The 27,078-nt window shown below is 39.7% G+C and overlaps 1 long non-coding RNA gene across 1 annotated transcript in view; it reads right to left on the reverse strand.

The window, feature by feature from the left end:
* The window catches only part of LOC309618419, a 93,244-nt gene that overhangs the window by 43,863 nt on the left and 22,303 nt on the right, over nucleotides 1-27,078 (reverse strand). The window lies entirely within an intron of this gene.

The raw sequence follows: 27,078 nt of genomic DNA on the forward strand, positions 1-27,078 counted from the left end.
GACTTATTTTTACTTGTCTATGTTTTCTAATTTTTCTACAATTAATAGAGATCAATTATTATTTTTTTTTAATTTATTTTATTTATTTTTGGCTGTGTTGGGTCTTCGTTTTCTGTGCGAGGGCTTTCTCTAGTTGTGGCAAGCGGGGGCCACTCTTCATCGCGGTGCGCGGGCCTCTCACTGTCGCGGCCTCTCTTCTTGCGGAGCACAGGCTCCAGACGCGCAGGCTCAGTAATTGTGGCTCATGGGCGCAGTTGCTCCGCGGCATGTGGGATCTTCCCAGACCAGGGCTTGAACCCGTGTCCCCTGCATTGGCAGGCAGATTCTCAACCACTGTGCCACCAGGGAAGCCCGAGATCAATTATTTTTAAAAGAATTTAAAAATAAAAGCCTTTCTAGCTACCACAGATTTGTTAGATGTCCAGGGCCTTAGCAGGTGACTTTTCTCCAAATTCTTGAGATGAGAAACCTTTAACTGCCAACTTGGAGTTGACCAAAGAATCCAGCTTTTCTGCTTAACCACTTCTTTCCAACAAATCAGGAAAGAGGGATTATGGCTTTGCTTTGGATATGATCCAGAAATTATCTGGACCTTTTTAAAAAGTTCATAATTCCAGGCACTTCCCTGGTGGTGCAGTGGTTAAGAATCCACCTGCCAATGCAGGGGACACGGGTTTGAGCCCTGGTCTGGGAAGATCCCACCTGCCACAGAGCAACTAAGCCCGTGCGCCACAACTACTGAGCCTGCGCTCTAGAGCCCACGAGCCACAACTACCGAGCTTGCATGCCACAACTACTGAAGCCCGTGCGCCTAGAGCCCGTGCTCCGCAACAAGAGAAGCCACTGCAACAAGAAGCCTGCACACCGCAACTGGAGTAGCTCCCGCTCGCCGCAACTAGAGAAAGCCTGTGTGCAGCAACAAAGACCCAATGCAGCCAAAAATAAATAAATAAAATAAATAAATTTATTTTTAAAAATTCATAACTCCACAACTCAAAGACATTTACTTTTTATTAATTTTTTGCTCTATTTTCTTCTATCTTTTTACAGTGCATAGTTTTTGGGGTTTCTACATGGTAATCATTACACTGTTATATGTACTTTTACATTTTGGGGTTTTTTCCACTTAATATTACATGAACAGTTTCCCATGTTATAAATTCTTTTAAAAAGGTAGAATGCTATTTAACCGAGTAGATGTGCCAGGGTTTACTGAACCATTTCCCTGCCATTGGAAATTTGTTTCCAATTATTCATTATTATAAATAATGCTGTGATGGGCATTCTTATGTATACCTCACCCCCTTATACCCAGTCATGAAATCCTAGATATCAAATCTATTTATTGATATTTCTTTTCAACCCCACTGCCACCATCCTAGTACAAGCTACCATCATCTGTAGACTGGAACAATACAACTGCCTTCTTTTTTCTAAATTTAATGTAATTTATTTTGAATAGGTAATATACTCACATAGAGTACAAAAGGGTATATGGTGAAATTTCTCTTTCCCATTCCTATCCTCCAATCACTGAATTCCCTCTCTGGAGGAAGTAGGAAATCAATATGATCACATATTTATGCAGTGGGTATTTATTGAGCACCTCCTGTAGGTCAGTCACTTATTAGAGCTGGAGGTATAATGGTAAGCCAGATAGACATCATATATAGACTCATGGATCTTACATTCACTTTGAGAATACAAACAAAAACAGTGGACAAACGTTCATTTCAAGTTGAAGCAAATATTATGGACATAAACAAGGGACTGAGATAAGGAAGAACAAAGTCAAGCTTATTCTAGGTAAAATGGTCAAGGTAGGCCTCTTTGAGGAGGTGGCATTTATACTGAGATCTAAAGCAAGAGGAATGAACTAATCAAAGAATAGGAGGAAGAGCGCTCTAAGCAGATGGAAGAGCTTATGCAAAGGCCCTGAGGCAGGAAAGAGCTTGGTGGGTACTAAGAATAAAAAGAAGAGGCGGGACTTTCCTGGTGGTCCAGTGGTTAAGACTCGGCACTTCCAAAACAGGGGGCGCAGGTTCGATCCCTGGTTGGGGGACTAGGATCCCACAGGCCGCCGGGGGTGGCCAAAAAATAAAAATTAAAAAAAAAGAGGAGCGGGATGTGACTAGTGAAGAGCTTAGCTATTCATGGGAAGGACACTTCCTCCATTGTAAATGAAAAAAATCAAGGTACAAATAAAAGCAGGGCTTTGTTCTTTGTTGGTGGGAAGATTAGAGTTTTCATCCAATGGTTTCTAATTTCTCGATGACAGGTGAGACAAGGTCTTTGCTAAAACTGGGAATGGAGAAAGGGGTGCAAAAGTTTTGAGGAAACAGGAGCCTTTCTGTCATAGTCACCTTGGGAAGTGGGAATGTGTTCCTGTTAGAGAAACATAGTGGGGTTCTTGGGATGTGCTGAGTGCTAATTCGAGGCTTGAGATTCTGCATTTAAAATGAAATCAATTCAGCTGTGATTTATCAAGAGTCAAACGTGTTGATAATTTGAATTAGGAGAGTAAAAGAACTCTTGAAAAAAGTGAGTGGGGGAAAAGAGTGAGCAGAGAGTTGAGCCTTAGAATACGCTCAAAGGAAACAGAGAAGGTGTGGCCTGAGAAGGAGGGAAGTAGAGTGTCCTCAACCGCATGAAAGAAGAGAGTTTAAGAAAGTGGTTATCAGCAGTGTCCCTAATAGGACATTGAGGTCAAGGAAGGCAAGGGCTGGAAAGGATGACTGCATCTGGTTTAAAAGGAGGCCTCCTTAACTGGGGTTTATTTACCCCTATAGTTGATGGAATTGATACCAGACTGCGAGGGGGAAGAGGACTGAATGGTACTAAATGAGGCTAGTAAAAATCAGCCACTTATTCAAAGAAACTGGAGAACCAAGACATTTGAAAAGGCAGCAGTATCAAGTGAGTTGTGTCCTAAATGGGGAGGCTTATAAATGTGTGAAAATGTGAAGGAGCTAGTGGAGAGAGACTGGAAATATTGGAGAGAGAAGAATGTGGGCAAAGATCCCTTTCAAGACTGAATAGGTTGCAATTTATCCAACAAATATTTATGAATGCCTGCCAAGCCAGGTGCTTGGGTTACAGATGTATGCAAACCATACAGAACAATTCTTGCCCTCCTTGGTATGTATGGCCTAGTCAGTAGGTAATCGAGAGCTGAGAGAGGAGGAAGAAGAGGTATCTTTCTTTCTTATACTCCAGGGTAGACTGAGAGTGTACAACACTGGCATGTTTTTGCACTTGAAAGAAAATAGAAGAACTAAAGTTAGTGTATTAGTCTGCTTGGGCTGCCATAGCAAAATACCACAGATTGGGAGGCTTAAATGACAGAAATTAATTTTCTCAGTTCTGGAGGCCAGAAGTCCAAGATCAAGGTACCAGGAGGGGTGGTGTCTGGTAAGACCTTTCTTCCTGGCTTGCAGATGGCTCTTTCTTGCTATATCCCCACATGGCCTTTTCTCTATATGCACACAGAGAGGTCTCTGGTGTCTCTTTCTCCTATAAGGCATCAGTCCTATCAGATTAGGGCCCTAGTCTTATGACCTCATTTAATCTTAATTACTTCCTTAAAGGTCCTAATTCCAAATGCAGCCACACTGAGGTTTAGAGTTTCAACATAGGAACTTGGAGGGGGGACACAATTCAGTCCATAACAGGGGGGGGGGGTGGGGGGGTCAAAGTGGAAGAGCTGGAGATTGGTTACCTGTGGGAGGAGGTGGAGATAGGACGGGTAAATTGACGAAATCTGAGACAGCTGGAGCAGGAAGCACTTGTAGCTGACCATGGAGGGGCTAAAATAGGAAATCTAGTGTGGCCTGGAATTGTCAGAGAGGAGCCGCTGTGTATTTCTTAGTTTCCCTAGGATACCTACTTGGAGATTTACATAGACAGATGATACCAAACAAGCCCATAGGTTGTTAGAGAAGGAGAAAAAAAAAAAAAAAACCCAAACGCCTTTTCAAACGTTTAAATTCAAATTAAGCTTCAAGTATCAGTGGGTTCAAAAGTTTTGGTATTGCTGAATAATGGTAATATGTTACATTTATATAGCTATTTCGATTTTATTCACTTTTACATACATTCTCACGTGTTTCTCACAAAAACCTGGTAGAGTAGTTGATATTATCACATCCCCGTTTTTTAGATGAAACTAAAATTGGGGGAGTTTATAAGGTCACCCAGCTAGAATTGGTGTGATTGGGTCTTCTTAACTTTTACACTCACTCTGATTTTTCTAACTTGTCTTCAATTCACTATTCAGTGCTGAGAGAAATATCAAAAACCAGGTAGAAGGGGACGTCATAATGTGATCCTATAAAAAGTAAAATTTCCAAATAAAAGCTGCAGAAGAGAAAATTCCCACATGTCAAATGTATGTACTGTTCTCTGACATGACAATTTTTTTTTAATTGGAGTATAGTTGATTTAAAATGTCGTGTTAGTTTCTGCTGTACAACAAAGTGAATCAGTTATACATATACATATATGCACTCTTTTTTAGATCCTTTTCCCATATAGGTCATTACAGATTATTGAGAAGAGTTCCCTGTGCTATACAGTAGATCCTTATTAGTTATCTGTTTTATATATAGTAGTGTTACTTAAACAATGTTGACAGCACCGTGGAGATGGGAATCAATGGTTGATATTCCATCACTGACCGAAACTGTTAAACATGGAAGTAAATGGAAAACTACCACCACTTTTCTGAGAAGTTCAGAAATCTCAGATAAAAACAAAAACTAATATTAAACATTTGTGAATCTAACACCCAGAATTGACATTATATTTTATTTTATATGCTTTAGTTTTTTCTAACAGAAGAAATAAAACCTTACAGGTAAAATGCTATCTGATCCTTAACCCCAGTCAGAATCTCCTTCCAGTTTGGCCAGTGGGGAGCCCTAGTATGAGTTGAGACAGAGAGAAGAGAGAGAGAATGGTACTGCTTTTCTCAGGTTCCTTTCTATAAACTCAGTTTGGGCTGACTGAGTCCTTTAACTGAAGGGCAAGCTTATTTCAAGGTGGCTCTGTCTCCAGGACGCTCTCCTTCCAGGTTCCAGTAACAGCTCCCAAACTTTCTCCATTCTATGGGTGGTAAGAGCACTATTACTAGTCCTTGGACATTTTATTATCCTTGCGATTTTCTCATACCGTTGTAGATTATGTCTTATTAAATAATACTCAAACTAGTCTAATCTGAGTATGCATCTGCTTCCTATTTATTCCGTGACAGATTCACTGGGGAAGCTAGACAAAATGCAGATTTTCAAGCCTTTGCCCCTTTTCTTTTCATTAATTCGCTTAGTTATTCATTCATTCAACAACTCTTTAAGTGCCCCATGTGTCTGGCACCAGGTAAGATATTATGGGTACAAAGGTAACAAGACACAGTTCCTGCCTTTGAGAGAAGACACACAAGGAAGCAACTTAATCATGGCTAATAATGATGTGATAGAGGATTAAGGGAGCAGGTGGTAACTTTAGATTCAGTGACCAGGGAGGGCCTCTCTGTGGAGGTGGCATTTCAGCCTGAAACATGAGATAAAACCTGAGGGAAGGGCATTTGAGGCAGAAGAAACCACAAGTGCAAAAGGTGGGAGAGTGCTTGGTGTTTTCAAAGAGTAGAAAGGAAACCAGTGTGCTTGGAGCAAAGTAAACTGGAGACGCACCATAAGGCTGGAGAGCTAGGCAGGAATCAGATGGTGTAGGGCTTTCTGGGCAGGCCATGGTAAAGAATTTGCATTTTGTTCCAAGGGCAATGAGGAACCATTAAGTATTTTAAGCAGAGGAGGGATGTATATGTTTAAAGATTATTCTTGCTGCTGAGTAGGAATAGATGGGAAAAGGACAAGATGGAAGTAGAACCACAAATAACAAATGATGATGAGGTTGTGGAGAAAAGGGAAGCCTTGTATTACATGGTTGGTGGGAATGTAAATTGGTGCAGCCACTGTGGAAATTAGTATGGAGGTTCCTCAAAAAACTAAAAATAGAGTCTGATTGGGACTTCCCTGGGGGGTGTAGTGGATAAGACTCTGTGCTCCCAATGCAGGGGGCCTGGGTTCAATCCCTGGTCAGGGAACTAGATCCCACATGCATGTCGCAACTAAGAGTTCACATGCCACAACTAAGGAGCCCATGAGCCACAACTTAGGAGCCCGCCTGCCGCAACTAAGATGTCGGCGCAACCAAATAAATAAATAAATAAATATTGAATAAATAAATAAATAAAAATAGAGTATGATCCAGCAATTCCACTCCTTGGTATATATCCAAGCAAAAACACTAATTTGGTAAGATACATGCATCCCAATGTTCACAGCAGCACTATTTACAATAGCCAAGATATAGAAGCAACCTAAGTGTCCATCAACAGATGAATGGGTAAAGAAGACGTGGTATATATATATATATATATATATATATATATATAATGGAATACTTCTCAGCCATAAAAAAAGAAGGAAATTTTGCCATTTACAACAACATGGATGGACTTGGAGGGCATTATGTTTAGTGAAATAAGTCAGAGAAAGATACTGAATGTTATCATTTTTATGTGGGATCCAGAAACTAAACTAGTGAATATAACAAAAAAGGAAAAAAAAGATGGAAATAGAGATATGGCAGTGAGAGTGAAGATGGAGAGAACTGGCTGGATTTGAGATGTATTTTGGAGGTAGAACCAGTGGACTTGGTGGAGCAAGAAAGGGGAAAAACTCTAGGCTGATTGGTAGATTTAAGTTCTACAACTGGATCATTGAATGGTGGAGCCCTTTACTGAGATTGGAAAGAAACATATTTCTGGAGGGAATATGAAAAATTCTGATTCAAGTCATTCTTTGAGAAACACTATCCAGAGCCCGAGTATGCATGATTAAAGCTCTACAAAATAACTAGACAACTCCGACCCTACTATGGAAAAAGGAATGAAGTTAACATTTATCCAATATTTTTTGTATGCCAGGTGCCAGCATACCTATCATCTTATTTAATCTTTATCATAGTCCTGTGATGTTATCTCTGGTTTACAGATGAGGAAACAGAGGCTCAGATGGGTTAAGTGACTCATAAAAGATTGCACAGATAGTGAGGTGGTAAACTCGATATGCAAGCCTATTTCTTCAGAGACCAAGTCCAAAGCTGTTTCACCACAGAACACTGCTGTTAACAGGTGGGTTCTTTCCTCATAACTTTTGTCACTGAATTTCTTAAATATGAACATGGAAAGAGTGTGGTAAAAAGAATTAAATTAGCTCTTATGTAATTGTTTTCCTTTCTTTTCCAAGTAAGACTTTTATTTTTTATTTATTTATTTACTTTTTATGGCTGTGTTGGGTCTTCGTTTCTGTGCGAGGGCTTTCTCTAGTTGTGGCAAGCAGGGGCCACTCTTCATCGCGGTGCGCGGGCCTCTCACTGTCGCGGCCTCTCTTGTTTCGGAGCACAGGCTCTAGACGCGCAGGTTCAGTAACTGTGGCTCACGGGCCCAGCTGCTCCGCGGCATGTGGGATCTTCCCAGACCAGGGCTCGAACCCGTGTCCCCTGCATTGGCAGGCGGACTCTCAACCACTGCGCCACCAGGGAAGCCCCAAGTAAGACTTTTGGTTAAACAAATTCATGTTTGATATACATCAGTGCTGGTCCTCTTCCAACTGTTGTGTGGTGTTACACAGGAAATTTTTTTTCATTTCCTCATTCTAACCATTTTCACCATATTATGAAATAAAGAAATTTGAGTTTTAAAAAATTCAGGATTTTCACCATTTCTCTCTTCTGCGATCTTTGAGGTCAAATATTAAAACTTACCAATGAAGAAACTACAGTTCTGTGTACTTAAGTAAAAGTTCAGATGAACTGTATAACTCTTTACAAGTTTTGCCCAGTGCCTTCTCTGTAGCTGATTTATTTCCCCTTTTCTTGGTTATATTCCTGCAGTCATCATTTTTAGGTCATGTGATTCTGAAATAAGAAACATATAGGCAGTTTTGCAAAATGTAACAGGATACACTTGGTCCGATTAACCACTAACAGCGATCCAAATGTGATCTATCAAAAACTTAGATAAATGGTATCATCTTGGAAGAAAAATACCTCTTGGCTCAATTGGGAAATGTTGAGAAGAACTATGGCAACTTTTTTCTCAAGAAAAAATTGTCGTTTTCCAAATTCACCAGTTTTTGAAATAACTTCACCCAAACAACTTGTTTTAAAAAGTTATCATAAGAATCCGCCTGCCAATGCAGGAGACACGGGTTCGAGCCCTGGTCTGGGAAGATCCCACATGCCGTGGAGCAACTAAGCCTGTGCACCACAACTACTGAGCCTGTGCTCTAGAGCCCGTGCTCTGCAACAAGAGAAGCCACTGCAATGAGAAGCCCACACACCGCAACGGAGAGTAGCCCCCGCTCGCCGCAACTAGAGAAAGACTGCATGCAGCAATGAAGACCTAACACAGCCATAAATAAATAAACAAATAAATAAATTTATTTTTTAAAAAAGTTATCAGAACCACCTCATAATCATTAGAATGACTACTATTTAAGAAAATCCAGAAAATAACAAGTAGTGAAGAGGTTGTGGAGAAATTGGAACCCTCGTGCACTGTTGGGAATGCAAAATGGTGTGACTGCTATAGAAAAAGAATAGGGCAATTCCTCAAAAAATTAAGACCAGTGTTACCTATGATCAACAATTCAAAAAAAAAAAAAAATTCCATTTCTGGCTAAATATACAAAAGAATTGAAAGCAGGGACTTGTCAAGATATTTGTACACCCATGTTCACAGGAGCATTATTCACATTAGTCAAGGGGTGGAAGCAACACAAGTGGCCATCAAGAGATGAATGGATAAACAAAATGTGATATATACATACAATGGAATATTACTCAGCCTTGAAAAGGAAGGAAATTCTGCAATATGCTACAACATGGATGAACCTTGAGGACATTATGTTAAGTGAAATAAGCCAGTCACAAAAATACAAATACTGCATGAGTCCACTTAATATGAAGTACCTAGAATAATCAAATTCATGGAGACAGAAAGTAGAATGATGGTTGCCAGGGACTGGGGCAGAAAGGAATGAGGAGCTTTTGTTTAATGGGTAGAGTTTCAGTTTTGTAAGATGAAAGAAGTTCTGGAAATAGGTGGTAGTGATGGATGTACAACAATGTGAATAGATTTAATGCCACTGAACTGTACACTTAAAAATAGTTAAGATGGATTAAATAAAAACATGGTTTTAGAAAATAAGTTCAAAATAGATTTGATAAATTTTGGGTGGTGGATAAATAGGGTTTTCCATCTGCAGAGTTATCTCCAGAGGTTACAAAGGAGCCTCTAATTTCTGCTAAAGTATACTACCTCAGTCATTTGAAAACAAACTGTGAAAGTTTATGTGTGTGTAACTGGCCAACTGACATTTTATTAAAACTCCATCCAAAACAAACAAAAATTAAGATAGCATATTTTATGTTATGTGTATTTCATCACAATTAAAAATTAAAAATAATTTTTAAAGTTATTTAGTAGGCCTAATAAGACCTTGACTGGGAAGATAAATGTTTATTTCATCTGTCTTTTTTTTGGTGGGGTGGGGGGACATGTCTTGCGGGATCTTAGTTCCCCAGCCAGGGATTGAACCCAGGCCCTCAGCAGTGAAAGCACCAAGTCCTAACCACTGGACCACCAGCGAATTCCCACTGCATCTGTCCTTAAACAAAATTGGAATAAAAGGAAATATTTTAGATTTTTAATACTTTTAGAACATTAGCATTTACTGATCATCTATTCTAAACTTACCCAAACAGAAATACTTCTATCCCCAATAGAAGAGTATTTACACTCCAGTCATGTTCGTCCAGTGATTGAGAGTTTTCATAACTATGGGAAGCAACCCATTTCAGCTCCTTGATGTCCACTTTGGTTTGCAACTCAAATTTCTTATGCTTTGCTGCTTTGTCCACCTCTAATCTACAAGAAAATCATTTTGTTGCACTAGAGTCTGTTCTATCCTGATACCACCATTTAAATGACTACACTTTATTTTTTTATTTTTATTTATTTATTTATTTAAAGAAACTGTCTCATGACAGTCTCCTAGGGGAGATGGGGAGGTGAGTGGGAGATGGCCTCAGAAGCCACTCATCCTCATCTTTGGAAGGATCACAAAGCTAAATGACTACACTTTATTAATGAATGTTCTTTCAGGGTCTGTGTTCTAACTTACATAACTTTTTTAGCATATGTTTTTTGGTCTTCAGGAAACATAATAGGGTAAAAATGTTATGTTTTTTAAATCCAACAATTACAGGCACACGTAGAGTAAAAAAAATGGATCTCTCATTCTTTATCTAGCTCCACATCCCAAAGATGACAATTGTCTGTCATGTGTTTGGAATATTTTCAAGTATAAACAAATCATTCCATTTTTATCACACATATCACACTATTCATATTATTCTATAGCTTACTTTTCTCATTTTGCAATCTAGTCTGCGTTAATTATCCAAACGTATTCTATTAATGGGATATTTTGAGGCATTAGTGAAAGCATACTGTAGGCTACAACAATGCATTGGGAAGGATTTTCATGATACTGCTCTGTCTTACCTCTTCTTTATTCAAATGTGAAAATTTTCTCACAAAACAAGATTGATTTGAATAATATCTAAACCTGAGCTCTGGTAAAACAAATTTAAAATCTGGCAAATTGCTTTTGAAGAGCTCCTATAGGAAACCATCAAAGTTAATGAGTTTTACTGTATTCTGAATTTCTGGTGTCTTTCTTTTGAGTTGTTTTTTTAAAAAATATTTATTTATTTATTTGGCTGCCTTGGGTCTTAGTTGCAGCATGCAGGATCTTCGTTCTGGCGCATGGCTTCTCTCTAGCTGTGGCACTTGGGCTCTAGAGCACACAGGCTCAGTAGTTGCTGTACGTGGGCTTATTTGCCCTGCGACACGTGGGATCTTAGTTCCCCCACCAGGGATCGAACCCAAGACCCCTGCATTAGAAGGTGAGTTCTTAACCACCAGGCCACTGGGGAAGTTCCTCTTCTGAGTTCTTGAAACTATTAGCACCAATTCTTGAAAAATCCCCGACCAACAGAGAAATCCTGTAGCCTCACTAGTACCCTATTTTCTTCTGAGGATATTAATACCTTCTTCCTGCAGGACCAGGTAGAGGTCACTTCTTTGCTCCATGTTCTTCCCCTACATTCTCTTTGAAATGGTCATATTTTGCTCCTTAACGTCTACATTCCTATGCAACTGGTATTTACTTCAGGGTCAAGTCAGAGATTCTGCCAGGCTTGGTAGAAACATCTATGACAATCCTGACATATAATGATTCAAATTGTAGGTGGAAACATCATTATGTACTCCAGGAACAAACTCTCAAGGACTGGGGGAGGATTCCCAGAGACCTTACCTTACCAGTAAAAATCTGCACTGTGCTTCCTCTTCATCAAGTTTAAGAGACTTATGGGATATAACACCCAGATGTGTGGCTCTGGATTAAATCCTGTTGTTTGTTTGTTTGTTTGTTTTTACATAAATGTATGTATGTATGTATTTATTTATTTATTGGCTGTATTGGGTCTTCGTTGCTGCTGAAGGGCTTTCTCTAGTTGTGGTGAGCGGGGGCTACTCTTTGTTGCAGTGCGCAGGCTTCTCATTGCGGTGGCTTCTCTTGTTGTGGAGCACGGGCTCTAGGCATGTGGGCTTCAGTAGTTGTGGCTTGCAGGCTTAATAGTTGTGGCTCATGGGCTTAGTTGCTCCACGGCATGTGGGATCTTCCCAGACCGGGGATTGAACCCGTGTCCCCTGCATTAGCAGGTGGATTCCCAACCACTGTGCCACCAGGGAAGTCCCTAAATCCTGGTTTTGATAAACCAGCTGTAAAGACCATTTTGAGGTTGGTAAAATTTGTATATGGGTATTAAATGAGATGAAGAATTATTGAAATGAATAGGTAGAGGTTAATAAATTGATGGTCATAAAGCAACATGTATATAATCCCATTTGGTAAAAATGCATATATCTATATATCTTTCCATAGAAAAATATCTCAAAAGGATGTACAGGACTTCCCTGGTGGTCCAGTGGTTAAGACTCCGTGCTTCCACTGCAGGGGCCGTGGGTTCAATGCCTGGTCAGGGAAGTTCTGCATGCTTGTATGGTGCAGCTAAAAAAAAAAGAATATACACTAAGGTAATCTTTGGTTGTGTTAGTATAACGTTTTTGTATTTTCTACAATGCTCATAAACTGATTTTGTATAGCAGAGCCTGTGCTCTGCAACAAGAGAAGCCACCACAATGAGAAGCCCGCACACCGCCACAAATAGTAGCCCCCACTCACCACAACTAGAGAAAGCCTGCATGCAGCAACAAAGACCCAATGCTGCCAAAAATAAAGATAAACTAAAAAAAAAAAAAAAAAAAAAAGAGAATAAAATTCCTAGGACTAAACCTAAGGAGGTAAGAGACCTGTACTCAAAGAACTATAAGACAATGATGAAAGAAATTGAAGAAGACACCAAAAAATGGAAAAATATACCCTGCTTATGAATTGGAAGAATTAGTATTTTTAAAATGACCATACTACCCAAGGCAATCTACAGATTCAATGCAATCCCTGTCAAAATACTAATGACATTTCTCACAAAACCAGAATAAATAATTCTAAAATTTGTATGGAAACACAAAAGGTCCCAAATAGCCAAAACAATCTTGAGAAAGAACAAAGCTGGAGGTATCACACTCCCTGATTATGAACTATACTACAAAGCTACAGTAATTAAAACAGTTTGGTATTGGCACAAAAACAGACACATAGGTAAATGGAACAGAATAGAGAGCCCACTTGAATGGGCAATTAATCTATGACAAAGGAGGCAAGACTATACAGTGGGGAAAAGAAAACCTCTTCAATGAATGGTGTTGGGAAAATTGGACAGCTACACGCAAAAGAATAAAACGAAACTATTTTCTCACACCATACACAAAAATAGATTTTAAATGGATTGAAGACTTAAATGTAAGATGTGAAACAATGAAAGTTCTAGAAGAAAACATAGGCAGTAGGCTCTTTGACATTGGTCTTAGTGATTTTTTTTTTTTTTTTTTGGATATGTCTTCTCAAGCAAGGGAAACAAAAGCAAAAATAATCAAATGGGATGACCTCAAACTAAAAAGCTTTTGCACAGCAAACTACAACAAAACAAAAAGGCCACTTTTTAATGGGAGAAGATATCTGCAGATAATATATCTAAGAGGTTAATATCCAAAATATACAAAGAACTCACACAACTCAATATCAAAAAAATAAACAACCTGATTAAAAAATGGGCAGAGGATCTGAAGAGATATTTTTCCAAAGAAGACATACAGATCGCCAACAGATGCATGAGCATCCTTGCTCAACATCACTAATCATCAGGGAAATGCAAAACCACAATGAAATATCGCCTCATAACTGTCAGAAGGCTGTTATCAAAAAGGCAACAAATAACAACCGTTGGCAACAGATGTGAAGAAAAGAGAACACTCATGCACTGTTGGGTGGGAATGAAAATTAGTGCATCCACTATGGAAGACAGTATGGAGATTCCTCAAAAAATTAAAAATAGAACTACCATATAATCCAATAATTTCACTCCTGGATATTTATGTGAAGAAAATGAAAACACTAATTAAAACAGATATATGCACCCCTATGTTCATTGCAGCATTATTTACGATAGCCATGATGTGGAAGCAACCTAAGTACCCATCAATAGATGAATGGATAAAGGTGTAGCATATATACACAATGGAATATTATTCAGCCATGAAAAAGGAATGAAGTCTTGCCATTTGTGACAACATGAATGGACCTAGATGGTATTATGCTAAGAGAAATAAGTCAGACAAATACTATATGATTTCACTTATATGTGAAATCTAAAAAGTAAAACAAATGAACAAACATAACAAAACAGAAATAGAGTCATAGATACAGAGAATAAACAGGTGGTTGCCAGTGGCAGGGGAGGGGAGGAAAGAAATAGGTGAGGGAGATTAAAGGTACAAATTTCTAGTTGCAAAATAAATGAGTCATGGGTATGAAATGTACAGTGTTGAGAATATAGTTTATAAGTATGTAATATCTTTGTATGGTGACAGATTGTAACTAGACTTATTGTGGTAATCATTTTGAAATGTATAGAAACATGAAATCACCATGTGTAACAGGAACTAACATAGTGTTGTAGGTCAATTATACTTCAAAAACAAACTCATATAAAAGGAGATCAGGGCTTCCCTGGTGTCTCAGTGGTTAACAATCCGCCTGCCAATGCAGGGGACACGGGTTCAAGCCCTGGTCCGGGAAGATCCCACATGCCATGGAGCAAATAAGCCTGTGCGCCACAACTACTGAGCCTGGCTCTAGAGCCCACAAGCCACAACTACTGAAGCCCGTGCACCCAGAGCCCATGCTCCGCACCAAAAGAAGCCACCGCAACAAAGAGTAGCTTCTGCTCGCCGCAACTAGAGAAAAGCCCATGCGCAGCAACAAAGACCCAATGCAGCCAAAAACTAAAAAAAAATGGAGATCAGATTTGTGGTTACCTGAGGTGGCGAGGGTTGGGGGGATTGGATGAAGGTGGTCAAATGGTAAAAACTTCCAGTTATAAGATAAATAAGTACTAGGGATGTAATGTACCACATGATAAACACAACTAACACTGCTATATGTTACATATAAAAGTTGTTAAGAGTGTAAATCCTAAGAGTTCTCATCACACGGAAATTTTTTTTTCTATTTTTAAAAATTTGTATCTATATGAGATGGTGGATGTTCACCAAACTTACTGTGATAATCATTTCATGATGCATATAAGTCACATCTTTGCTGTGCACCTTAAACATACATAGTGCTGTATGTCAATTATACCTCAATAAAACTGGAAGAAAATAAAATCAAAAAGCAAAGAAGAAAATTGATACTTTTGACTATATAAAAATCAAATCTTCTGGAATTGTATGATACATGAGTTATATCCCAATGAAGTATTAAAAATTTAAATTTCCTATGTGTCCAAAAATACCCTCAAGTCAAACTGTGAAAAATATTTGCAGCACATATGGTAGTTGAAGGATTAAGTTCTTTAGTGTACACAGAGCTCAAACAAATCGTGAAAAAAAAAATCCAAAAGAAATAGCAGCAAATAATATAAATAGACAAGATAGAGAAAATCAAAAAACTTTGAAAGAAAATGTTTTGTTTTAAACAAAAAGTTTTAAAGGTATTTGATCTTTAGAATTTATCCATGCTGCTTTTCATCCCCAGAGCCTCCAATCCTACTTGATCTTTTAATTGCCTGATATCTTTGCCATTTTACTCTCTGGTTAGTTTAATTAATTGGAACCTGAGTTAATGAGATGCCAGTGTGACTTTGAGCCCCATCAGAATTTGCCACTTCTTGAGGAGAAGAACTGTTTCATATCACTGAACTCTGGCAAGCTGCTTCACAAGTGTATGCCATTATTCTCAGAAAATCTGAGAGAAATGTGGCTGGGTCGTTGCAAACTGCTGAGAAAGCTCTAAGCACAATATCCAACTGATATTGTTATAAAATTATCTTCAAAATAATAGGCATCAGCACTACCAGCCTTGGAGTGACATTTTTCCTTAAAAGCGCACATTCAATTTCCTTTATTTATTTTTTTAATTTTTTTTTGGCTGCACCACGCAGCTTGCAGGATCTTATTTCCCCAGCCAGGGATTGAACCCGTAGCCCCTGCATTAACTCTTGACTCTAATAAGAACCATTGTAATCTGAAGTAACTTTTTAAAAAGTGCTTCACGGAGGAGTTGAGAAGCGCATTTTTCCCCCGCCCGCTGCGCGCGGCTTGCAGGATCTTAGTTCCCAGCCTTTGGCAGTGAAAACACGGAGCCCTAACCACTGGACCACCGGGGAATTCCCTCAATTTCCTTAATTTAATACACACATGTGGAGTGTCTAATGTGTATAAAACTCTGTGGTTGGACCCTACCCTCAGGAAAATCGTATTTTATTTATTTATTTATTTAGGTTTCTATATCTTTAATATATTTTTAATTTATTTTTTTATTGAAGTGTAGTTGATTTACAAAGTTGTGCTAATTTCTGCTGTATAGCAAAGTGACTCAGTTATACACATATATACATTCTTTTTTATATTCTTGTCCATTATGGTTCATCCCAGGATATTGGATATAGTTCTCTGTGCTATACAGTAGGACCTTGTTGTTTAAGGAAAATCATCTTTTAGAGAGAAAGACTCAGAATAAGAGCTTAATGGTCCAAGGACAGTTTCTAACTTGGCATCTTATATTCGGTTACTACCCTGTTATTTTTTTTTTTTTATCTGATTTAGATTTTATTTACATAAAATACTTGTAAGCTCATAACATTAATTATATACTTGATTCTTTTTTTTTTTTAACATCTTTATTGAAGTATAATTGCCTTACAATGGTGTGTTAGCTTCTGCTTTATAACAAAGTGAATCAGTTATACATATACAATATGTTCCCATTTCTCTTCCCTCTTGCATCTCCCTCCCTCCCACCCTCCCCGTCCCACCCCTCTAGGTGGTCACAAAGCACCGAGCTGATCTCCCTGTGCTATGCGGCTGCTTCCCACTAGCTATCTATTTTACATTTGGTAGTGTATATATGTCTATGACACTCTCTTACCCTGTCACATCTCACCCCACCCCCTCCCCATATCCTCAATTCCATTCTCTAGTAGGTCTGTGTCTTTATTCCCGTCTTGCCACTAGGTTCTTCATGGCCTTTTTTTTTTCCCTTAGATTCCGTATATATGTGTTAGCATACTGTATTTGTTTTTCTCTTTCTGACTTACTTCACTCTGTATGACAGACTCTAACTCCATCCACCTCATTACAAATACCTCCATTTCATTTCTTTTTATGGCTGAGTAATATTCCATTGTATATATGTGCCACATCTTCTTTATCCATTCATCTGTCGATGGACATTTAGGTTGCTTCCATGTCCTGGCTATTGTAAATAGAGCTGCAATGAACATTTTCGTACATGACTCTTTTTGACCTATGGTTTTCTCAGGGTATATGCCCAGTAGTGGGATTGCTGGGTCGTATGGTAGTTCTATTTGTAGTTTTTTAAGGAACCTCCATACTGTTCTCCATAGTGGTTGTATCAATTTACATTCCCACCAACAGTGCAAGAGTGTTCCCTTTCCTCCACACCCTCTCCAGCATTTATTGTTTCTAGATTTTTTGATGATGGTCATCCTGACCGGTGTGAGATGATATCTCATTGTAGTTTTGATTTGCATTTCTCTAATGATTAATGATGTTGAGCATGCTTTCATGTGTCTGTTGGCCATCTGTATATCTTCTTTGGAGAAATGTCTATTTAGGTCTTCTGCCCATTTTTGGATTGGGTTGTTCGTTTTTTTGTTATTGAGCTGCATGAGCTGCTTGTAAATCTTGGAGATTAATCCTTTGTCAGTTGCTTCATTTGCAAATATTTTCTCCCATTCTGATGGTTGTCTTTTGGTCTTGTTTATGGTTTCCTTTGCTGTGCAAAAGCTTTTAAGTTTCATTAGGTCCCATTTGTTTATTTGTGTTCTTATTTCCATTTCTCTGGGAGCTGGGTCAAAAAGAATCTTGCTGTGATGTATGTCATAGAGTGTTCTGCCTATGTTTTCCTCTAAGAGTTTGATAGTGTCTGGCCTTACACTTAGGTCTTTAATCCATTTTGAGTTTATTTTTGTGCATGGTGTCAGGGAGTGTTCTAATTTCATACTTTTACATGTACCTGTCCAATTTTCCCAGCACCACTTATTGAAGAGGCTGTCTTTTCTCCACTGTATATGCTTGCCTCCTTTATCAAAGATAAGGTGACCATATGTGTGTGGGTTTATCTCTGGGCTTTCTATCCTGTTCCATTGATCTATATTTCTGTTTTTGTGCCAGTACCAAACTGTCTTGATTACTGACGCTTTGTAATATAGTCTGAAGTCAGGGAGCCTGATTCCCCCAGCTCCATTTTTCGTTCTCAAGATTGCTTTGGCTATTCGGGGTCTTTTGTGTTTCCATACAAATTGTGAAATTTTTTGTTCTAGTTCTGTGAAAAATGCCAGTGGTAGTTTGATAGGGATTGCATTGAATCTGTAGATTGCTTTGGGTAGTAGAGTCATTTTCACAATGTTGATTCTTCCAATCCAGGAACATGGTATATCTCTCCATCTATTTGTATCATCTTTAATTTCTTTCATCAGTGTCTAATAATTTTCTGCATACAGGTCTTTTGTCTCCTTAGGTAGGTTTATTCCTAGATATTTTATTCTTTTTGTTGCAATGGTAAACGGGAGTGTTTTCTTAATTTCACTTTCAGATTTTTCGTCATTAGTGTATAGAAATGCAAGAGATTTCTGTGCATTAATTTTGTATCCTGCTACTTTACCAAATTCATTGATTAGCTCTAGGAGTTTTCTGGTAGCATCTTTAGGATTCTCTATGTATAGTATCATGTCATCTGCAAATAGTGACAGCTTTACTTCTTCTTTTCCGATTTGGATTCCTTTTATTTCTTTGTCTTCTCTGATTGCTGTGGCTAACACTTCCAAAACTATGTTGAATAATAGTGGTGAGAGTGGGCAACCTTGTCTTGTTCCTGATCTTAGTGGAAATGGTTTCAGTTTTTCACTACTACCCTGTTATTAATCCACAAACTATAGTAAAATTTGCTACATAATAACTGATACTTATATAGTAAAGTATTCCTTCAGTCAAAATTAAGTGTCTTCTACATACCAGGCATTGTCCTAGACATTGGGGATTTGATGAGGAATAAGATGCAGTTCTTACTCTCAAGGGATTGGTGAGGAATTATAATTTTTTTTAAGAAGATATATATATATATTTTTTAATTATTATTTATTTATTTTTGGCTGTGTTGGGTCTTCGTTTTTCTGTGCGAGGGCTTTCTCCAGTTGCGGCAAGTGGGGGCCACTCTTCATCGCGGTGCACGGGCCTCTCATTATCGCGGCCTCTCTTGTTGCGGAGCACAGGCTCCAGACGCGCAGGCTCAGTAGTTGTGGCTCACGGGCCTAGTTGCTCTGTGGCATGTGGGATCTTCCCAGACCAGGGCTCGAACCCGTGTCCCCTGCATTGGCAGGCAGATTCTCAACCACTGCGCCACCAGGGAAGCCCCAGGAATTATAATTTATAAGGCATTTTTATATACGTTGTCTTCCTTGATTCTCACAGAAGTCCTGTGAGGTAATCATGAAGAGACAGAGGCTCAGAGAGTTCCAAGAATTGCCCAGGGTCGATGATCAAATAAATCACAGAGTATTCACACCGAGGTTTTCAAAGGCAAAGCTCATGATATACACAATAAGGATTTAGTATCTGAACTTGGAGAGAATCTGGAGATCTGACAGTTCTCTGTATTTCCTGTCTTGTTATGGTAGGCAAAAGGAAAATTTTTATTCTTAGCTGGTAGTGCATTTGTACTTAATATTTTGGAGAACCAGCAGTGTTCTGGCTGTTTATCTCTTGAGACTACTTAGACAACAATCTTTGAAAGGTCTTCAATGATAGCATAAACGCTCCAAAGTGCTCTCGTTGGAATTTTTGTTGGTGTCATAAAACTAAAGTAAATTCTGTCCAGTGGAGTAGAGATTTCTTACATTTTTCTTTTTGTCTGCAATGTGTAGCGAAGGCATATATTTCACTTTCCCTTGGGGTTACAGCCACACACAAAAAACAGCTTTTATTGCCTTGAGCTTCTGGAGTACAGGAAACTCATCTCATTCACCTCTGCTATTTACCTTTTTCCCAACTTGGCAAAACGCATAGGAGGTACATGATAGATCTTCGTTAAAACGTCAAGTTGAAAAGAGTTAGGAAAGAGAAACTGAATTACGGAAACTCTCTTTTTGAGTAGACAACAACAACAACAACATTCTTCAGGGTTAATATTTCAGATAATTTAGTTAATCCCATATTTGCAATTTAAAAAAATTAGGTAAGGGATCTATGAATTTCTTTCAGTATTTATTGAAGATAAAATGGCTTCCTGTGTGTTAATAAGAGCATTCTGGTTTGGGTTTTGTTTTGTTTTGGTCTTTGAAAAACTCTTCAAGAAGGAAAGAGCTTTGACTGCAGGAAGAGGAGGTATAGAGGTTGAAAAGTGTCGTCAACATGACTCTGTTTATACTGGCCCAAGGCTTGTCTGATGTTGGCCAACCCAGTAAGTTGGAATCAGAAATAAATCTTCCTGTGGAGACTTCACTCAATAATAACTATACTTGCCCTTTGACATAAGCACAGAGAGGGAGACAAGGGGCCACTAGGTTCCTGAGGACTCTAATCCTGAAACTGAGCAGAGGTCTCAAGTGTTCCTGGTTCAGTTTCCCCAAAACAATCAGAAGCCACGAACCAAATGGCTCATTTGTTGCTGGAAGAAAGTATGAGATATAGTAGCCAACTTTCTTCATAAGTATGTGCAGATATTTGAGTGCTCACAAGTATTTGACAAATATTGGAGTGCTCACATGTAAAGGTTCTAGTGTACCGTAGTGAAAAAAGACAGGCAAGGTCTCTGTTCTGAAAATCCGTTCTAAAATTTTAATCCACCTGTGTGCATGTTGACTGAATCATCATTGTCTATTTTCTGTCTCTAAGCACCCTTTTGTCTTTTACTAACTCACCATGGAAAAGAACAATCTGAGAGCAGAAAACATGAATAGTATCTGATTCTAGCTGATTAAATGGATTAGTGTCCCTTTCCTTACTTGGAAAAGTGATCACTCTCCTTTCTACTGCCTGGAAAGAATGAACACCAAGTGCTGCAAGTAAAAGCTATATACATGCAACATTAAAGAGTTTTGTTTCTGTGCTTTTCCATTTCTACGATGTGTCCTCAATTGCATTTTGGAAATATAAATTCCTTCAACTGTGATTTCTACATTGTATATACCAGTGTGATCTCGAGTAGGTAGTTGGCAAACTTTCTGTAAAGAACTAGATAGTAAATATTTTAGGCTTTGCAGGCTATAGGGTCTCTGTCATGACTACTCAACTCTGCTGTTACAATGCAAAAGCAACCAGAGAGCCTACCTAGATGGATAAGTAGGATTGTGTTCCAATTTACATTTATTTATGAACACTGAAATTTGCATTTTATGTAATTTTCCCATTTCACAAAATATTCTTCTCCTTTTGATTTTTTCAACCATCTAAAAATGTAGAAACCATTCTTAGCTTGCGGGCTATCCAAAAAAAACCCAAAAAAAACCCCCCAAAAAACCCAAGCAATATTTAGCCCATGAGTCATAGTTTGCTAATCCCTGATATAAAGACTAGTTAGTTCAGTTAATTAGGACCTGGTGATGAGGCCAAGTCTGTGGCTTTAATCCTCATGTGAATGATCAAACCAGCTTTGCACTGGTGAACCTGTAGCAATCTCAAGTTCCACCCTCAGTTCTGGCTGCTGACTTGAAGATGTGGGCACCAGGACAAGCCAGCAAAGATGCCATTTCCTCATGCTTTCATTTCTAGTGTAGCTTGCTGATGATTATTCACACTTTTCCTGTCACTTGAAAGTTTTTGAATTCCACTCTTTCAGAGTAGGGTGACACAAATTGTAGTGTGCACTTATCTTACCCCCTTATTAAGGCAATAAAGACAGAAATCCTTGGGGTTTTGCTGTTGTCATGTAGGAAAACTGGCTCATAAGCATTTTGGATAATTTTCTGAGAAAGCCCAACAGCTGTGTTGTGCATATTTAATATTAATCTTGAACTTTTTATTGACCAGGATCATTTCATTCTGTGAATGCCCTAAGCAATTCCCTTAATTTTGCTCTTGCAGTAGGAAATAAGAGGGGTACTTCTGTTTCTTGTTTAGGTCATTTTTGAACAGTTTTGTAAGACCCAGAGTTCTATTTACCTTAACTAAGCATTGCAGATAGCTTTGCCCTATTTTCTTATGAGACGGCGTTAGCTTTCCTGACCTAGATTCTCATGCCTCTTTCACACCTCTTAATTCTCTGTTTTTGAAGTGGCTTTGTAGTTGAGGTGAAGCAACTGGCCATGGGGGATTTGTGAAGCATTTAGAGCCCTTGGAGGAGACATAAACAAAGCCACTCTTTGTCAGTTATAATTGTAACCTGGCTTAAATTCCTCCAGTAGAAATGATTTTTTTGATTACAGGTGTAAGTAGGTTCAAGGCTATTACAGAAAAGTTTTCACATGGAATATTCACATGGAGTAGTTCCTAAACTTTATGTTACTATTTTGAGGTTTGAAGGATTGACTCCTGCCGGGTTCTCTGTGTGATCAATTATACCAAAAAGTTCGTGCAAAAAATCTGGAACCATGCTTGATACTCTCTTTTTCTTCTACCCCAATCCCATGAAAGAACCCTGTCAAATCTACCTTCAAAATGTATGCAAAATCAGATTCCTTCTGACTTTTTCCTGTATTGCTGCAGCCCTGACCCAAGCCCAAACCATCCCTCTTCTGGATTACTGCAAAAGCTTTCCCTGCTTTTTCCCTGCTCTGCTTCTTCCATTGCTCTTCTTCAGTCTTTTCTCAACAGAGCAGCCAAAGTGGTCCAGTTAAAAACATAAGTCAGGGTCTTAATGAGAGGAGTGGCAAGATGGCAGAGTAGGAAGACACAGAGCTCACCACCTCCCATGGGTACACCTAAATTACAATTATTTACAGAGCAACTATTGGTGAGAAAGACCTGAAGACTAGCAGAAAGCATCTTCTACAACTAAAGATATAAAGAAGGAACCACAATGAGATGGCAGGAGGGGCGGAGATGTGGTATAGTCAAGACCCATACCCCCAGGTGGACGACCCACAAACGGGAGGATAATTACAATTGCAGAGGTTCTCCATAAGAAGAAAGGGGTCTGAGCCACATATCAGTCTCCCCAGCCCAGAGCCTCCAGAACATTTGGCTTTGAAGGACAGTGGGGCTTACTTTGGGGAGAGCTGGAGAGCTGTAGGAAATAGAAACTCCCCTCTTAAAAAACTCACTCATGGGGAGTTCCCTGGTGGCCTAGTGGTTATGATTCTGGCCTTTCACTGCCATGGCCTGGGTTCAATCCCTGGTTGGGGAACTGAAATCCCACAGGCTGTGTGGCATGGCCATAAAAACAAAAACAAAAACAAAAAAAACTCACTCACAAAGTCTCACATGCTCTGAGACCCAGGGCAGAAATAGTAACTTGAAAGAAGCCCAAGTCAGACCCACCTGCTGATCTTGGAACCTCCTATAGAGGCAGGAGGCAACTGGAGCTCACCCTGGGGACATAGATGCTGGTGGCAGCCATTTTGGGAGCTCATTCTACCACTGGTGCTGACAAGCCCCATTTTGGAGTCTTCCTCTAGCTTATTAGTGCTGTGACCTGGCCCCACCCACCAGCCTGTTGGCACCATAACTGGGACACCTCAGGCCAAGCATCTAGCCAGGTGGGGACATAGCCACACCCACCAGCAGGCCGACTGCCTTAGGACTCCTTGAGTGTCCTGCTGCCCCGGGACCCAGCCTGATCCACCAGAGGGCCCAGGACCTGGCCCTGCCCAACAGTGCACAGGTACTACCCCTGGAGCCTTCAGGACCCTGCAGCCAGAGACTCCAGGACCTGGCTTTGCCCACCAGCAGCCAGCAATAGCTCTGAGAACCCCTGGGCCCCAGCCCTGCCCACCAGCAGATGGACAACAGCCCCAGGACCACCTCAGCCCCACAGCCTGCCATGTCAGAACCCAGGCCACTCACCAGCAAGCCAGCATCAGCTCTAGGACCCCCTGCGCCCTGACCACACCTACCAGTTGGCCAATGCCAGCTCTGGGACATTTTGAGCCCCTTAGCCAGTGACCCTGGAGTCCAGCCCAAACCACCAGCAGGCAGATACAGCTTCAGGACACCCCAGACCCCACATCCAGCCATGTCAAGAACTGACCCTGCCTACCAGCAGGCCAATACTAGCTCCAGGGCCTCCAGGGCTCTGCAGCCAAAGACCCTGGGATCTGGCCCCACCCACCAGCAGCTGGCAGCCTCGGCACAAGGCAGAGCCTGGCAAGCAACCGGACCGGGGGCAGCCACACCTATCAGACTGCCACATTCTATGAGGCCGGCATCACCCTGTTACCAAAACTAGACAAAGATATCACACACACACAAAAATTACAGGCCAGTATCACTGATGAACAAAGATGCAAAAATCCTCAACAAAATATTAGCAAGACAAATTCAACAGTACATTAAAAGGATCCCACACCATGATCAAATGAGATTTATTCCAGGGAGGCAAGGATGATTCAATATGTGAAAATCAATCAATGTAATACGCAACATTAACAACTGAAGAATAAAAGATCATCTCAATAGATGCAGAAACAAGCTTTTGACAAAGTTCAACTTCCATTTATGATTAAAAACTCTCCACAGGACTTCCCTGGTGGCGCAGTGGTTAAGAATCCGCCTGCCAATGCAGGGGACACGGGTTCGAGCCCTGGTCCGGGAAGATCCCACATGCTGCGAAGCAACTAAGCCCATGTGCCACAACTACTGAGCCTGTGCTCTAGAGCCCGTGAGCCACAACTACTGAGCCCGTGTGCCACAACTACTGAAGCCCATGCACCTAGAGCCCGTGCTCCGCAACAAGAGAAGTCACTGCAATGAGAAGCCCGTGCAGCGCAATGAAGAGTAGCCCCTGCTCGCCGCAACTAGAGAAAGCCCGCGCACAGCCATGAAGACCCAACGCAGCCAAAAAAAAAAAAAAAAAAAAACTCTCCACAAATGTGGGTATAGAGGTAACATACATCAACATTATAAAGGCCATATGTGACAAGCCCACAGCTAATATCATACTCAGTGGTGAAAAGCTGAAAAAACATTCCCTCTAAGATCAGGAATAAGACAAGGATGTCCACTCTCACTACTTTTATTTAACATGTTATTGGCAGTCCTAGCCACAGCAATCAGACAAGAAAAAGAAATAAAAGAAATCCAAATTTCAAAGGACAAAGTAACACTGTCACTGTTTGCAGATGATGTAATACTATACATAGAAAATCCTAAAGATGTCACCAAACAACTACTAGAACTCATCAATTGGTAAAGCTCAGAATACAAAATTAATATAGACAAATCTGTTGTGTTCCTATACACTAACAACAAACTATCAGAAAGAGAAATTAAGAAAACAATCCCATTGACAATTGCATCAAAAAGAATAAAATACCTAGGAATAAATCTAACTAAGGAGGTAAAAGACCGGTACTCAAAAAATTGTAAGACACTGATGAAAGAAATTGAAGAAAACACATACACAAACAAAAATGAAAAATTATACCCTGACCATGGATTGGAAGAATTAATATTGTTAAAATGACCATACTACCCAAGACAATCTACAGGTTCAGTGAAATTCCTATCAAAATACCGATGACATTTTCACAGAACCAGAACAAAGAATTCTAAAATTTTTATGGAAACACAAAAGATCCCAAATAGCCAAAACAATCTTGAGAAAGAACAAAGCTGGAGTGTCACACGCCCTGATTACAAACTATATTACAAAGCTACGGTAATTAAAACAGTATGGTATTGGCACAAAAACAGACACATAGATCAGTGGAACAGAATAGAGAGCTCAGAAATAAACCCACACTTAAACGGACAATTAATATATGACAAAGGAGGCAAGAATGGGGAAAAGATGGGGAAAAGACAGCCTCTTCAATAAATGTTGTTGGGAAACTGGGACAGCTACCTGCAAAAGAATCAAACTGAACTTTCTCTCACATCATGTATAAAAATAAATTTGAAAAGGATTAAATCCTTAAATGTAAGACCCCAAACCATAATACTTCTAGAAGAAAACATAGGCAGTATGCTCTTGGACATCAGTCTTAGGAAAAAAATTTTGGATATGCCTCCTTAAGCAAGGGAAACAAAAGCAACAATAATCAAATGGGATGACATCAAACTAAAAAGCTTTTGCACAGCAAAGGAAACTATCAACAAAACAAAAATGCTACCTACTGAATGTGAGACTATATTTACAAATTATATAAGGGGTTAAGATCCAAAATATACAAAGAACTCACACAACTCAATATCAAAAAAATAAACAACCTGATTAAAAAATGGGCAGAGGATCTGAAGAGCTATTTTTCTAAAAAAGACATACAGACGGCCAACAGATGCATGAGCATCTTTGCTCAACGTCACTAATCATCAGGGAAATGCAAATCAAAACCACAATGAGACATGACCTCATACCTGTCAGAATGGCTATTATCAAAAAGGCAACAAATAATAAGTGTTGGCAACAGATGTGAAGAAAAGACAACCCTCATGCACTGTTGGTGGGAATGAAAATTTGTGCATCCACTATGGAAAACAGTATGGAGATTCCTCAAAAAATTAAAAATATGGGAATTTCCTTGTGGTCCAGGGGTTAGGGCTTGGTGCTTTCACTGCTGGGGCCTGGGTTCAATCCCTGGTAGGGGAACTAAGATCCCACAAGCCATGCATTGAGGCCAAAAAAAAAAAAAGAACTACCAACCAAGCAAAGAGGAGATTGGTTCAAGATGGCAGAGTAGAAGAAGATGTGATCACTCCCTCTTACGAGAGCACCGGAATCACAATTAACTGCTGAACAATCATAGACAGGAAGACTCTGGAACTCACCAAAAAAGATACTCCACATCCAAAGACAAAGGAGAAGCCACAGTGAGATGGTAGGAGGGGCACAATCACATTAAAAATCAAATCCCATAACTGCTGGGTGGGTGACTCACAAACTGGAGAACACGTATACCAAAGAAGTCCACCCACTGAAGTGAAGGTTCTGAGCCCCACGTCAGGCTTCCCAACCTGGGGGTCTGGCAATGGGAGGAGGAATTCCTAGAGAACCAGACTTTGAAGGCTAGCAGGATTTGATTGCAGGACTTTGACAGAACTGGGGGAAACAGAGACTCCATTCTTGGAGGGCACACACAAAGTAGTGT

This window comes from Balaenoptera borealis (genome assembly GCF_965194805.1).
Source record: "Balaenoptera borealis genome assembly, chromosome: 20".
In the NCBI taxonomy this organism is placed as follows: Eukaryota; Metazoa; Chordata; class Mammalia; order Artiodactyla; family Balaenopteridae; genus Balaenoptera; species Balaenoptera borealis.